Genomic DNA, 13,643 nt, shown 5'->3' on the forward strand with positions numbered 1-13,643 from the left:
TAAATATCTCAAAAGAATCATGAGCACCATACACTTATTTAAACCAGTTACTTTTCATTTCTAACTCTTTATTGATAGCATATATACACAAATGAGTAAAATTCTAGGGAATTTTAATCTCTAGGCATTGATCCAAATCCCAAGTCCTTCTTGTATGAGCCTTTTCTTTACATAAATGTGTTAGCTGTGAAAGATTCCTTCAATTTAACATTTATGAATTCATACAGTTTGTTTCTTGGGAAAAGCTCTCTATCTTCCTTTAATATAAACAGGAAGATTAGATGATGCTAATATCTCCTAACTGGATTGTGTAGTTTTTTACTGTCACAAAATAATTGAATGGTTGATAGCCAAGATTAATGAAACCATAGAATACTGGAACTGGAAAGCATCTTTGAAATTATTGAGCATAATTCATTTGATTCATAATTGGTAAAACTGAAATCCAGAGTTAAGAAATTTGCTACAAATCTTAAACATGCTGATGGACTTAAATGAAGATTGCTTTACAATTAACATGGTGCCCTTCCCCATCACTATCTTTTACAACTTTAATTTCTTTTCCACATCTTTTATTTACTTCTTTAATTACATGACAGATTATTATTAAGCAATTATACATTGCTCATGTAATTTCAATCATAAAATTGTTTGCATATTAATTAAGCAACAAATACATGTTTAGTGAGTGCTTTGTTTTGCGTTATGTTACCACAAGTGGTGAATTGAATGTCATTCTTATAGATTTATGTAGAAAAGCTCTTTACAAATGAAATTAAGGTAAAGATCAAGAGAAGTTCACACTGGATTAGAGTGAGCCTTGCAGCCATTGAGTGTATCCTTATGAGTCCCCAAAAGGAACTCTACAAGAGTAGGGGGTGAATCTAAACCTCAAAGAATAACAGCAATTATAGGACACTAGAAGAGGTGGGATGGTTTCCACCTTTGAGCTTCTAGAGGGAACCAACTTTTCTGACATCTGAATTATGGAGACAATAAATTTCTGTTGTTTTAAGTCATCCCATTTGTGGTCATGAGTTATTGCAGTCCTAGAAAACTAATACAGTATAGAAGAAAATACCAAAGTCCTTGACTTATTAAAGCAGAAAATAGAGGAACCAGAAAAAACTAGTTCATTAGTTTATGGTCATTAGTGAGCATTACCATGAAGACTTCCCCCTCTTGTTGATAACCATGTCCCTTCTTCTTGTACTGAGCTGGAAAAATGAGGTCATTTTTTTCATTTATAACAGCAATGCAGGCAACATTACAAAGACCACATGACAGTGGTGAACACTGGCAAATTGCTTCAGAAATTATCATATATTTTTTCTTGCTGGTACTGAAGAGTATTCTTTCATGTTTATTGAACACTGCATGGAAAAGGGATATATAGTAAGAATATAAGAGCAATTATTTAATAACTAGCTCCTCTGCCCCCATATCTGTGCTAAACAGCTTTTCAGATTTTTGCTCATTGATTAAAAAGCATCAACATATTCATTGTGTATTGCTACATAAAAAAAAAAAATAACCACAAACTTGGTGGCTTAAATTACCACATTTTCTTGCAGTGTACTTGGTCAGGAGTCTGGGCATGGCTTTGCTGGGTCCTTTGCACAGGGTTGCAAAGCTGCACTGTAGATGTCAGCAGAACTCTTCTCATTTCATTCTGTTGTTGACATCTGGAATTTTCTTTAAGGTTTTAGAACTGACATCCCTCTTTTCTACGGTTTTGTTCTCTGGCTTCTGGTTGTGACTGAGGTAGCTCTCAGCAACTAGAGGTTGAAGAATAGAAAACTATAAAATATGATATTGGGGTAGAAATTACATGTGAGGCCAGCAGGGCTTTGCGTGTTTCAGAATTCCCGCAGAGCAAACTGCCACTGTGAAGAGCAGCCAATCAGGACTCGAGTGCCTGGAGAATGGGGTCAAGGACAATTCTCATGCCTGCATTTTAGTAAATAGTAGGAAGGAAATGATTTTCTGTCATTTAAACATCAATAACTAAAAAAAAAAAAATCAACAAGGGGCTTATGAAATGAACTCCAGGGGGAAGCATCCTTCCAAGGATGCAGACATATGCAAGCTTAGGAAAAAATTAGAGATGAATAGCTACCAGATGTCAAAAGTAAAATCAATAAGCAAACCGCATTTGGGGATACACTTAATGTACATAAGTAGAGAATTAATATTGACTATATCTAAAAATTCTCAAATTGATAAGAATGGGATAAGTCAAACAATGTATAAAAATGTGAGGCAACTGTCAGAAGAGTAAATTAAAGGATGTTCACTGCATAGAGAAATTCAAATCCAAATAACAATACAGTATAATTTTACATATAAAATGTCACAAAAAAATAGACACAAGAGAGCAGTAATTGGGGCAAAAATTGAATGTCAGCAGCAACACAGAAAAGGCTAATGCTTTCTGAGAAAATATTGTTGAATGATAAATACAAAATGCAAACGTATGTGGAATTCCACAATTATAAAATAAAGAGAAAAAACTTTATATTTAATGATGTAAATGTATTATTATATCTATGCATGATTACAAGTGCATGGAGAAAAATAAGCAATTATTTCATATTGTTCATTTTGAAAAAAAGAAGGGGAAAAGTGATACACTTAGCCAGCGTAAGAGACAAAATATAGTTACCTAGGAAAGAAAATGAATAATAAAATATATTGAGTATATCGAACTCTGTTTTTTATTTGATTAAGACAACAAGATAATGATAGTGTCTACCACCCAGTCATCAATTTTACACATATACCATTTCTATCCAGGATTAAACATACTCACTTGTTAAATGTGCAGAAAAATTAATAGAGAACAACATAGCATTCCAGAATCTTAGAAGTTTTTACTCTCTGGGAGGAAAATTCATGGTAGTTTTCATTTTCTTCTTTTATATTACAGATTATATTTCTGTAGTCTCTAAAATTTTTAGTGAGATTCTTACCAGAAAATATAGACATAGCTAGTTTACTGTATTTTATACCTTATTAAATTAGTAAATGATTTTTAAAATAATCCTTTATTTTGTTCAAGAAAATAAAATAAGCTTTATTTAAAATAATATGAAATAACTGGTTAATATACTCTTTTGGCAATTTTGCAGAGAAATCTTGATTAGAATATCATAATTTTATTCAGTAAAGATATTTTCATCATAAAATATTATAACCTGACTTACAATGTTGATGTAAGGGATATCAGATTTCTCTACTTAAAGGTAAATCTTATCAGTAACTAAAAAAATCAAACTTTTTGGATTATATGAATATATTCTTAGTTGGAATGCTAGAGATTGATTCCTTTTTTGTGGATAGAAGAATGTTATTGGAATCCTAGGGTAGAGAGGCCTGACTCTAGGTATCCAACAATCGGGTTTAGCCACTCAACTCAAAGTCCAAACAGAAAGGGTAATTGTGAAAAGCATGAAATAACCTTAATCAGTGTCACTACACTGGGAAAACAAAGGGATCTTATCCCTGTCTTCAAGGGACTGACAGTGACTTTGAGGTTTTATAGAAAGATTTGGGAATTTTGCATAGCTGAAGAGTTTTCATAGCAGCCAAAGCAGGAGACCTTGATCAGGTTTGTTCTGCTCCATCATTTTCTCAGGATAGATCAGGCAGGGCCTTGTCCAGGAAAAAAAAAAAAAAAAAAAAAAAAAAAGGTATTGCTTGGTTGGTAGCTTCAACGCATCAGAAGAGATTCATTGGATCAGATCTCATTCCTGAACTCCAAGGTAACTCAAAATGAAGGTAGAGCCGTCATATCCTCAATCTTTCTATTAATCACCCATGGGATATTTGCAGGCAAAAGTGAAGAATCTAAGTCCTTGTTTCAAGAACATAAAAAAACTTTAGAATCATTCACCTAAGATCTGCATGTATGCCTGTAGAAGTAAAGGAAATTAGTCAGCGTTTATACCTTATTCCTTACAAAGCTGTTTTCACAGCTTTACTTTTATGCAATTTCACGATTTCCCCTCCCTTTAATTTTAATAAATAGCTTTAAGATCCCGAAGGGAAACAAGACCCTTCAACTACAATAGGTTGACAATAAGTGTTCAAAAGCAATATTTGTATATATTTTGAAAACAGGGAGAGTTGGTGATAAATAAAAGTTAATGAAAATATCTTCAGAGATTATTTTGATTAAATCAGAACAGTATTTTTTTTAAATGACAGAAGGAATAATAATATTGACAGAAGAAACATGAAGAATATATTTTTTAGCTAAAATTTTAAATCTTGCTTGCAAGTGTGATGATATTGAAGTCCCTCTGGCTACTGAAACATGACTGCTTTGTTCTCAAAGTTTAATTAACTTAATTAACTAAAGGTCCTCCAGAACTTCTTGTTCACTATTTTCATTAGTCCATCCCACAACTGCACTTCTTATAATAACAAATTTCTTTTCTGCGTGAAGTTTGAAAATAATGTAGAATAAAGCCTTCAAACTTATCTAAAACAAATTTACACTAGCGAAGTGTAAATTCACCAAAAATGTTAACTGCTAAGTATGGTTTTCCATTTGGGATCAATGGAAGGGTCTTTCGGATGTAATTAGAGTACATAAAAGAGCAATAAGAAATATATATTTCAAATGAAAAATGAACTCTATTGTTGCCTCTAAATGTGGGCACACACACATACAAACACACACACTCAGAAAAACATACTGACTGGAGAATTAATTTATTTATATAATTTGCTCACAGCAGTAAACTGATCAGAAGAACTTAGAGTGAATTTTTATGTTACAATAAGAAAAGATAAAAAGGTGTTTCAGGTCTTAGAGGCTCAGAATAGCAGTAGCTTTGGTTTCTTATTTTTATTTTGTTCAGCTTTGAACAATTGAGCTTTTGAGCTAGCTTTCTAGAGATTCGAGTAGAGATTGTGCCCCTCCCCTGACACCATTGCCTACAATACACAATTTTCCCTACTTCTTAGTGAATTTCTTCAGGGGAGCTCCATTTCTAGAATTTATCTTTTGCCATCTACAGCCAAATATTTCATTACAGAATGGATTTTATTTTCTCCTCCATGGACATATCCCATAGATACTACCCACCCAGCATGACATGTGTTAAGTAGTTCTATAAATCATTCCCTACTCAGTTGCCTTCCTACCATTCAAGAGAAACCTGGGGTAATTGATGCTGATGCAGTCTTTCCAGAAGATCTATTTCACCAACCAAAAGGGACTTTTCAACTGTCTCACTGAATTCTCCCAACAGTTTCCAAGTGATATATGGTAACATGCTTTTTCAAGGGGAACAAGATTTTTGACAGTTTTAATGCTAGAAGAAAGAAATACATGACAAGTAACTGTAACTTCTTCTATAACTTTTCTTCAGTCCATCTCTGCACAATTCAGCATCACTGACTTCTACAGAAGCTCTTTGACCAGGTTTTATGTCTCCTTTGCCCATTGTAAACCAATTATTGATATCACCCAGTACTTTATTAGACTGCTAACAGATTTCCATTAGATCTGGCTTTCTGAGACTAGTCACAAGGGCAAGAACTTAATTTCATGGTTGTCTTAAAAATAATGTTAGTCATGTCATCCTTTCTTCGTTTTTTCTTTTTTAATTTGAAAGCTAAATTGATACAATTGACTTAGTGCCTGATCCTTGGATTTCCCAATAAGCTTTTAAATAGTTGACAGCCAGATTTATGACCTAGGGCATAATCCAGATGCTTAGAAAGAAGCAGAATACAGTTTCTAAACTCTATCTGTGCATTGTCTACTCCAATACATTTTGGAAGATGAGAAATGCACTTGAGATCTTAGAAGCTCAGACAAGGCAAATTCTTGATATTTAAGAAATATCAGCATGACAAGAGTATTTATTCATCAAGTTTACTCGTGTGCTTATTTTTATCTTGGCTATTGTCACACAAACCCAAAATTATTAAACATTCTTTTAAAAAATTACCCCTAACAGCGTGCTACATGAGAAGCAAATCAAAGCCAGATCCTGGGGTTAAGAAAATAGTGTTAAAAGGCTTGTTAAGAATCTCTAATTGCACAGACAATATCATACCACTCTTTTAAAACAATTGGAATACATTAAGGATAATGAATCAGAAACCTGAGAATTACATTTTCCTGACAAAAAATAAATCTTAAAAAATGAATGACAGACCTCTCTTGGGTTTGAATAATTTTCAAATGAAATATAATTAATTTCATCCATAAATTGAACATAAAATATATCTGGGATTTAAACACATTAATATAAGGTGCATAACTTTAGGATTACAATATTATTATTTAGCATGCATTACTTATGGGTGTCAAAAGTTCTGGACCTTCAAAATGAACAACATATTTAAAAGTTTTCGATTAAGAATCTTATTGAGTCAGATGATTTTTGCTGCCCTAGTTCAACAAATATGTGAGCTACCCTCACTTTAAGAGGATTATGTTTAATCAGTAGTTTGTATGTGTTAAAATTCCTTATATTTCCTTTAATTTTCCACATAGTTTTATAAGGTAATAAAAAGTACTTTGCTTTGTATGTAGTGTAATTTTTGCTTACATGTTTAAATTTTTGTATGATAAATAATACAGAGGTTCAAAAACTTACTGGAAATCCTCTAAAATTGCAATTTAATCTCCAAAGAGCAGTTCTCCATGTGCTGAGTTGGTGCCGAAGAAAGTGTATATGTAAGAAATATTCCTACTTTACTAAGAAAAAGTCTAGCCTCCATGTGAAGCTACTAGAAAAGCTTTCTTGGTGCACTTAAAATTTGAAAAATGAAGAGATTTGTAGTTTCCTTGAACAAACGCACCTTTACCCATAAGACAAATCTGGTGTTAACTATTTCAGACTTATGACAAAGAAATTTTTATAGATAAATGTTTATAGTAAATTTGATAACAAAGAACATTAATTGTTAACCTCAATTTAGTGAAATTTTAGACCCCCAACAAATTATGTCAATTGTTCTTACCAGTAGACCTATATAACCACCATCAAATATATAAATATAAATACATATACACACATATATGTATGTGTATATATGTATTTTTTCTCCATTATTAGGATTGCATTTTAAAGTCATCAATATAAATTGTGAAAACTGGTTTATTTCTTGTTAGACAAATACACATCATGATCTGCATTTCTTTTATCTTGGCTCCCTAGCTTTAAATATGTACAGTCCAGTATACTCATTTCTGCTTTAGAGCAATATAAAAATCTAAACTACAGTTTGCTAAGTGGATAACTGTAGCGATTTTATATTCAAATAGGGATAAACTGAGTCCAGGTACTACCATTTATAAAATCTATAGTGTTGGACAAGTCACTGGTGCTCACTGAGTTTCTGTTTATTCATCATCTATACCTATGGGTCATTGTGGATTTACAACAGAGCTTGTAATAATGGTAGCTATTCCATAAGGTTACTACCAAGAATAAATTGCTAGGCCCATCGAAAGTTCTAAATAATTGTCATCTATTGAAATAAAACAAATGTTCAGATTTTCAACTGGGTTTTGTGTGGCAATTCAACTCTTGGCAATCCCCTTGAACCTTTGTAAATATGTAAGCAAAAAACATAATCAGGAAGAAGAGAAATCTACTTTAAAGTGATGCAGGGAAAAGAGAGTGAACCTTCCCTTTTCAGACTTTGGTTTATTTTATTTTATTTTTTTACTTATTTTTTCTCTTATTAATGATGAGCTTCTAAGTTTCATAGGTCACTGTGATCAATTCCATGTTATGCTAAGTTCCAAGCTTGGATAACTGGGTTCATAGGAAAGAAGAGGTTTGCTACTAGATGCCACACCCACACTCCAGCTTTGAACCTGATCCAATGTACTTTTTTTAGATATTTGCTTTATTGACCTTTATGACCTTGTTATGGTTTAAATGTGAGTAGTCCCCCAAAAGCTCACATGACAAGCAAGGAAAGAAGTTTCAGAGGAGAAATGATTGGATTGTGAGAGTTTTAACCCAATCAGTGAGTTAATCCCCTGATAGGGATTAACTGAGTGATAATTGAAGTGGTTGGAGATGGCAATTGGGGTGTGGCTTGGGGGTATGTATTTGTATTTGGCAAGTGGTTTTCTCCCTGCCTTCTGATCATCATATGAGCTGCTTTCCTCTGCCACACTCTTCCGCCATGATGGTCTGCCTCACCTCAAGCCCCAAGGAATGGAACTGGCTTTCTATGGACTAAGGCTTCTGAAACCATGAGCCCCAAAGTAAGCTTTTCCTTCTCTACACTTGTTCTGATCAGATCTTTTAGTTGCAGCAGTGAAAAAGTTGACTAAAACAGACCTAGTATCAGATAAGTCTGCCCACTAGGTGCGGTTCCCATGTTTAGTTGCCCAACTGGAAAGGATCAGAGTCTTTGCCAAAATAAACTAGCTTTTACTTAAAATGGCTAATGATCCCTTTCACTTCTGTCCCCGTGTCATTGAAAGAAGAGGTATCTAGTGAGAGGGATTTGGGTTGTTCCTGGAGAAAAGAGGAAACTTTACCAGGAGCTGTGATGTTCTTGGAATATTAAATGGAAAAGAATTTCAGCATGAATGAGTCAGAAACATAGATAGAGGTTTATTTGGGAAAGCAGATGTACAATCAAGGGAGTCCGAGTACAATCTCAATAGAGAGATGCCTTTGGGGATAAAGCAAGGAGTATGCCTTCAAAGGAGAATTCCAGCCATCTTGAGCATTAGAGATGTGTATTTTGGGGGTCTTGGTTCTTTTCTGGAAGAAAAATGGGAAATCTACGTAGGAATAAAACAAGTCTGGTGATCTCAAGACAGGTTCTGGTGGTCTGGCCAAGCTTTGGATCCTCAGGCTAACACAGTCTTCATTATCTCATCAATCAGTAGCACTGGAAAGTCACCCAAATTATAGGTTTCTCAAGAGATCATTTCTCTCTTTGCTTAGTCTAGTACTGGTAGATTTATAGATTTTTCAGGAATTTTGGAGTAATACACCTTGAAATGAGACAGGATTAGGGAGTAATAGTCCTGGAAGGGAGACAGGCTTATGGAGAGACAGACCTGCACAAGTATAGGGAACTTCTGAATTAAATTCCTATTTTCTTGTCCTTCCTTTGTGTCTCCTTTCTACCTGTTTCTTATTTATTCCATCCTATTTCATCCTCACTGAAACCTGATCTTATCTCCTTTTGATCTAGTCTTCATGAAAAAGGGAAGTCACTGTGCATCAATGATTCATAACTAATTTCCCAGGAGGTGGATTCCAGCCTTGTCCTGAGGACTAACGCTGACACCATTAATACCTACCCTGTGAGGATTCCTTACCAAAGTGCCAGGAGACACTTCTATGCTCAAGGAAGGTTGCTCAGAGGATTTTTAGGGAGGAAGTACTGTTTCCTGTTGTGAGAGGCACCCAACTGAGAAATGGTGGCTCCTAGAAATGAGAATCTTTTCTCTCTTCTAAAATAAAATAACCGAATAGAAGAATAAGTAGCTTCTTTTCTTTTGCAGGGTCACATTGCATACCCAGCCCTGAGGAAGCGGTTCAAAGCAGTATGTACTTGGTCACAGAGTGAAATTAATATAAAATGACTAAACAAGTGGAGTGGTTAAATCAGAAATGCTTACACCTTATGATATTTCAGCTTGAATTCTGAATCGCAGTAATTAACAACTGTTACAGAAAGATTTCCATCTGCGATTGAGCAACTTTTTATCTATGGAAAATAAAATGAACCAACAACATAAATTACCCAAAATATTTCTCATTGACATTCTCTAACATCCCCATATTTTCTAAAATGTAGGGAAGATTGAAGATGTGCTTGTTATGCTTTATGGTGGCTGTATTTTCCCTAGATAAATAACTTGTTTTTATGAATATTCCAAAAGTAAATGAGAGTCCTATTTGCATACCTCATTAATGATCCTTTTTTTAGCAGGAACATGTTCCTCATTTTATAGAACCATAAACATGTCTTTTCATCATATGAATGAAAGATAATACATTTTCTGGCAGAATTTAATACTTGGGTACTGGTGTTTGAAAAACATAAATTATGCTAAAGATTTCTACATTTGAAGAGAATAAATTATAATAGTTATGTGCTTTTGATATGTTGATAGCATATTGGGATTCTCATGTGTCTTCTCAAGTTTCTTTCACTTGGTCACCACCCCCTTTCTACCATGTTGTCATTAATACTTCACAGTCTGAAAATGGGTGAAATATAATGCTAAGAAATAATGTTTTGTTTCAGACATTTGATAAAGTCATATTTTCTTTACAAATAATATCATTTATAATGGCAAAAAAGGAGCTTATCTTAGGGGTATTTTTCTCTTCTTTTTCTTTTTCTTTTTTATAATGTAACATGTCACATATGAACAAAACTAATATAAACTAATTTTGTGTCTAAAAACAATTTTTATTTTCAGTTTTTGTACTGAGGACTCAGGAGTGCTTTACCATTGAGTTTTTTATTTTTTATTTTGTGACAGGGTCTCACTAAATTGCTTAAAGCCTTGCTAAATTGAGGAGGCTGACCTCAAACTTGCATTCCTCCTGCTTCAGCCTCCTGTGCTTTTGGGACTATAAGCAGGTGCCACCACTCTAGCCTCTGAGGAACAATCTTAAACCTACTCACTCCTACTCAAAAAGAGCAGTAGCTGTAAATATTAGTAAAATAAGATGAAATGTAAATCTTAGTTTTCAAAATCACTATAATATTCATTGCTTTAAAGGAATTGCATGACATCATCTTCCTTCCTTGCTTTCTTCCTTTCTTCCTCCCTTCCAAGGCTATTTATTGAGTGACTGCTATGCCTTATGAAGCTGTATTAGGCATCAAGGATACCAAACCATGAGACAGCTCAGACCTCAAAAATTTAATAGACAAGTAGGATAATTAAAGGAAAACTACTATCATAGAGATATGGGAACATAAAACAGGCATGGCTTTTGTGATCAGAAAGCCTTCTCAGAAGTGATACCTACATAACATTTTTGGATCTGCCTATGACATTTTTAATGTCCTTTAATACCATCAAATCATCAAAATTATAGTCAAGGATAAGGCAGAGTGTACTATGAACAACATGTCTTCAAACCTGTTTTCTGTCATTTCCATCTGAGTTTGATTCCAGTTGACACCATCACTCAAATTTCTTTCTCTTGCATTTTTCTTGCCACTTTTGTTTGCAAAGTTCTTGTTGTTCTTCTCATTGTTTCCATTTTATTAGCTTCTTCAATTGTTGTTTAGATGAGGCTCAATCCCTTCATCTAATCTTGGTTTCTCTCTTTCCCGATCTTCACTTAAGTCTTGCTTCCTTTCAACATTGAAAGTCTCAGTAAATGCTGGTGACCTTCCAGATGACATTATTTGGTATCTCAATCTGAGTTGATGGGGAAAGTGGTACTTGGTTCAGAAAGCCTCTCTGGTATGTTCTCTATACCTCCAGTGAGTTCTCCTTTGAAAACTTCAACTCCCAGGGGCAGAGCAGGGAGTTACAGGGTGGAGGGTAGAGACTACTTTGATCTGAAGATGTTATGCAGATAACTAACAAGCACTGCATTCTGTGCAGTTTTATTTCACCAGCTGAGGAGGTGGACTGGAGAAGAACATGGATGAAAATGGCAAAGGATGCATCGTCTGGAAAGATATCCACATCAAGCTGGAACACTATAATGAACTCATAAGAAAAGAAGATTGGATTTATCTTACATCAGCTTTGGTAGTATAAGAAAGGAATTAGATGAATCAAAGGCATATGTGATTGGAGGATTAGTAGATCACAACCATCACAAGAGATTCACATATAAACAAGCATCAGATTAGGGAACTGATCGTGTACCACTCCCCCTGGAAATTTTGCGAAAATTTATAATTGAAAGTTTTGGCAGTTAAAAAAAAATGTATTTGAAATTGTTCTGGAAGATCCCGGAAACAAGAGACTGGCAAGAAGCCTTTTTTCACTATCTTACTCTAAAGGAAAGGGGGTGTTCTCATAGACAAAGCTCGTGAAAGTTCTTCCCATGACAGCAGTCTGCCGTGGTTGAAAGTGGGTCAGACAGTGGTTTCAGTGAAGGGGAATATGGCAAGAATGAACCAGAGTCATCACACAAAGACAAATAGCAGATAAGGAAAATAGCACTGAATCCAGCAGGCAATATGTACCACGATAACATTACCTGGTTTTCTTTAAGAAAAATTAGGAGAAAGTGATGTGCTTCACAGAATATTAAAATTAGGGAAAAAATATTTTCTCTTATTTCTTTTGTAAATTTTAAAATCTCTTTAGAGATAAATGATAATGAAAAGCCCTTTGAACTCAATAAGATTTTTTTGTTTATGCATAAGACAACTTAACTCTGTATCATTTTTTAAAAATTGCTTTTTAAGCCTCAAATAAGAGTTTTAGAATATTTTTGTTTATTAATATACCCTATTTCTCTTTCATTTTCTGGAATGTATTTCGCAGGATGTGCCTTCTGACCTTTCAATTCACATCAGTGACCTTTCTATCAGAGTTTTTCTAATTTGTTGTATATTTATTTGTGAGGGCAGATATTCATAAATGTCCTATAAGCCTACTAAAATGTTATGTATGAGATTGTATCCTCCATTTGCAGATTTTATATTCAATTTATTTCGCTCAAAAATACACACTAATCCTAGGAAGAAATATCCGTTTGCTACTTGATAATTCGTTTATTTTGGACTGCAGAGTGTATGCCTGAGTCTCCATTGTGGCCTTTTCATGTTCTGGAGTAATGATGAAACAGATGGAGATCTCTTTAATCCATTTTCTTAATTTCTATAATGGTAACGATTTATTTCAATTGTGAAATTGAATTTTTGCCGGCTAGATTATTTTATAAGGATATTACTTTAGAAGGATCAATTTTGCCTTTATCTGATTCAAAACATATCAGTTCTTATCATCTCTCCTTTCCTTACATATCTTTTTTTAAACTGTTGATTTTTAAAGTGAATATTGTGCATCTGTCTCATATCTTATAAGAATATTCACACTAACACAAATGTGTTTATGTTTCTGGAAATAACATATGCATGTATAAAAACATCATGCAATTTTATGTCTGTTTTTCTATATCATGTATGGTTCTATTATTAACTGATGATAACAGAACTGATTTGTATGATTTGTGTGAATGCTTGTGTTCAAGACACTAAGAGCAATTTGAATTGCATTCATACAAAAACCATAACTAGACATTTGTTTGGAAAGGTTGGCAGGGGAATATGGGCCAACGGGAGCTGTTTTAGTTTCTAAACAGTGATTGTAGGGAAATAGAGAAGTTCTGTTTAAAATAAAGTGATTGTTCTCTATGTCTGACAGCTAAAGATGTCAGAAACCTTCACTGAACTTTGGCAAAGTAAGTTTCTTATATATTTTTTTAATATGTGAGAGCTATATTTAAACAACCACATTATTTATGTATAAGTTACATATTAACTTATATACATATTTGGTAGAAATATGACTATAAGGACATTGAATTTAATTTCCCATCCTTAACATTCCTTTATAAAATCTGGATGTATTTTAAGAATACAACATATACAAGCTCTCCTTTTCTTTTTTAAAAAGAAGGACAATTTGGCACACAGAGTTCTGGGAA

At 33.8% G+C, this 13,643-nt stretch overlaps 1 pseudogene; it reads left to right on the plus strand.

Annotated features, from left to right (window-relative positions):
- Positions 1-12,182, plus strand: part of LOC113178676 (tRNA methyltransferase 10 homolog A pseudogene) — a 154,429-nt pseudogene extending 142,247 nt beyond the window's left edge.
- The last annotated feature ends 1,461 nt before the right edge of the window (positions 12,183-13,643 follow it).

Source organism: Urocitellus parryii, chromosome 14, assembly GCF_045843805.1.
Source record: "Urocitellus parryii isolate mUroPar1 chromosome 14, mUroPar1.hap1, whole genome shotgun sequence".
Classification (NCBI taxonomy): Eukaryota; Metazoa; Chordata; class Mammalia; order Rodentia; family Sciuridae; genus Urocitellus; species Urocitellus parryii.